The sequence below is a fragment of the Echinops telfairi genome, unplaced genomic scaffold (genome assembly GCF_000313985.2).
Source record: "Echinops telfairi isolate 266 unplaced genomic scaffold, ASM31398v2 ScPeMD7_443;HRSCAF=831, whole genome shotgun sequence".
Classification (NCBI taxonomy): Eukaryota; Metazoa; Chordata; class Mammalia; order Afrosoricida; family Tenrecidae; genus Echinops; species Echinops telfairi.
The window spans coordinates 21,394,117-21,397,643 of record NW_022104341.1 but is presented as its reverse complement, the minus strand read 5'-3'; positions in this window follow the sequence as shown (position 1 = coordinate 21,397,643).

Here is a 3,527-nt window from a genome sequence, read left to right as displayed (position 1 = left end):
ACTAAAAACAGGTCATGAAGAAGCTACCCACTTGGCTACCCACTTCAGAGGAATAGGCCACTGGAAATCTTGTGCGTAACTTGGAAACATTGTCAGGTACTGAAGGCCTAAAGAATGGTAGCAGAATATTGTTGGAGAGAGCACCGGAGAATAGGCCCATTGGGTTGGAGGGCACTCAAATGGAGACTAGGGAGGAGCTGAGTCATCAGAATGGAGTCTATTATGGTGGGGTGAGTTGCTAAAACCTGTGGGAGTAGAGCCTTTGGGATCTGCACTTGCTGATGGGGCATGACTCAAGGTAATAAAAAACAGCTGGAAAACTGTTAATGATCAGAACTTGGAATGTGATAAACATGAATCTAGACAATTGAAAGTCATCAGAAATGAATGGAATGTGTGATGATCCTTATGCTAGGCATCAGTGAGCTGAAATGTTCTGGTATTGGCCATTTTGAATCAGAACATCATATGACTTACTATGTCAGGAATTGTACTTCCAAGAGAAATAGTGTGACGATTATTGTCTAAAAGGACATTGTTGAAACATGAAGTACAATACTTTCTGTGATTGGATTATATATATTAATCTTCAAGGAGATCCAATCAATGCAACTATTATTCAAAACTCTTATACATCAACCACAAAAGCTAGTGATGAAGAAATTGAAAAATTCTACCAATGACTTCAGTCAGAAATTAATCAAACATGCAATTAAGATGCATTGATAATTATTGATGACTGGGATGGAAAGGTTGGAAACAAAGAAGAAGGACTAACAACTGGAAAATATGGTCTTGGTGATAGAAATGAAGCTGGAGATTGCATGACAGAATTTTGCAAAGCCAACTACCTGTTCATAGCAAATGCCTATGGGAAGAGACGATGGAGAAGCTCAAACCAGCAGCTCAAACCAGGTCAGGGACTGATTATGGAAAAGACCATCAATTATATCTAAGTTGAGGATTTATCTAAAGAGAATTAAATCAAGTCCTCAAGAACCAAAATACTACCTTGAGTCTATCCCATCTGAATTTCAAGAATATCTGAAGAACAGATTTGAAGAATTGAGCACTAATAACAGAAGAGCTGATATGCTATGGGAGAACATCAAGACCATTATTTGTTATGAAAACAAAAGGTCATTAAAAAGAGAGGATGGAAAGAAAAGATCAAAGTGGATGTCAGAAGACACCCTGGCTTGCTCTTTATCATAGAGCAGCTAAAGCAAATGAAAGAAAGGATGAAGTCAAATTGCCGAATAGAAAATTTCAAAGGATGGCAAAGCCAAGTACTATAATGAAATTTACAAGGACCTAGACTTAGGAAGCCAAAAGGGAAAAACATGCTCAGATAGCTGAAAGAACTCAAGAAAAGATTCAAGCCTCGTGTTGCAATCTCAAAAGATTCTACAGACAAAATGTTGACTAATGCAGGGAGCATCAAAAGAAGATGGAAATGCAGTCACTGTACCAAAAAGAACACCTTCTGCCATTTCAGGAGCTAGAATATGAGCAAGAACTAATGGTGCTGAAGGAACAATCTCCAGGTGCACTGAAACCACTAGTCACAATCTAGGCTCCAGGAATTGATGGAATCCTGATGGACATGTTTCAAGAAGCAGATGAAATACGTGAAGCCCTCACTCATTTATGCTAGGGAATTTGGGACACAGCTAGTTGTCCAACTGACTGGAAGAGCTCCATATTTGTACCTAGTCCAAAGAAAGGCAACTCAGCAAAATGCCCAAATATAGAACAATTATCAGACGAGATCGGGCGCGTTCAGGGTGGTATGGCCTTAGACTAGAACAATTATCATTGATAAGGCACATGAGTAAATTTTTTTTCTGAAGATCATCCAACAATGGTTGCAGCAGTGCATAGACGTGGAACTTTCAGAAGTTCGGGCAGGATTCAGAAGAGAATTTGGAACAAGGGATATCATTGTGAGTATCAGATGAATCCTTGTTGAAAGCAGAGAATATCACAAAGATGTTTACTTGTGTTTTAGTCCAAGGCAGTGGACTATGAGAATCAAAATAAGCAATGGAAAACTTTGAAAAGAATGGAAATTCAGGAACCCTTCATTTTGCTCATGAAGAATTTGTACATGGACCAAGAGGCAGTTGTAGGAACAGAACAAGGGGAGACTGCAGATTTTAAAATCAGGAAAGGTGTGTGACTGGGTTGTATCCTGTCACCATACTTGTTCAATCTGTATGCTGAGAAAATCATTAGGGAAGTTGGATTACATATATAAAAAATGTGGCATCACAGTTAGAAGAAAGCTTATTAACAATCTGCTATATGCAGATGACACAACTTTGCTTGCTGAAAGTGAGGAGGACTAGAAGCACTTACTGATGAAGATCAATGATTGCAGTCTTCAATATGAATTTTGACTCAATGTAAAGAAAACCAAAATCTTCACTACTAGATGAATAGGTAACATCATGATAAGTGGAGAAAAGATTTAAGTTGTCAAGGATTTTGTCTTGCTTTGGATCCACCATCAATGCTCATGGAAGCAACAGTCAAGAAATCAAAAGATGCATTGTATTAAGTAAATCACAAGATTTCTGTAGAGTATTGAAAAGGTAGGATGTTACTTTAATGACTAAGGTGTGCCTGACTCAAGCCACAGTATTTTCCATATTTTCACTCTTATATATGTGAAAGTGGAATATTGACTAAGAAGACTGAAGAAGAATGGATATTTTTGAATTGTGGTGCAGGAGAATATTGACAGTACCATGGATTGCTAAAGGACAAGCAAATCTGTCTTGGAAGAAGTACAGCCAGAGTTCTCCACAGAGGCAGGGGTGGCAAGACTTCATCTTTTTCCTCTGGCCCTATTGTCAGGAGAGAACAGTCCCTGGAGAGGAGCAGCACATTTGGTGAAGTAGAGGAACAATGAAAAAGAGGAAGGGCCTCAGAGAGATGGATTGACACAGAGGCTCCAACAATGGCCTCAGGCATAGGAATAATTGTAAGGATGGCGCAGTGTTTTGTTCTGTTGCGCATAGGATTACTAAGGGTTAAAACCAACTTGATGGCACCGAACAACAACAACATTTAAGCAATTCATAGCTATATTGTTCTTTGAATAATTGTGATAATAAATGTTACAAAGAATTTTATATTGGCTTGAAAGGAGGGTCTTGGGGAGGGGATGACACCAACTCTAGCCATGCCACTAGGAATATCAACTATCTTATGCAATCTCCTTGCTTAATTTAGTGCTGCTGCAGGCTTAATCTCCTAATTATATCTCAAAAAAGGCTGGTTTAAGATATCCTCCACTAATCTTGCCATATTATCATATAAAAGACTATCCATTTCCAAATGGAATTATAACCACAGGTATACTCCAACCCACTGCCATTCAGTTGATGCTGACTCATAGCAACCCTATAGAATAGACTGAGATTGTAAATCCTTATGGGAGTTGAAAACCTCACCTTTCTCCCGAGGAGTGTCTGGTGGTTTGAAACTGTTGACCTTGCAGTTAACAGCCAAACAGTTTA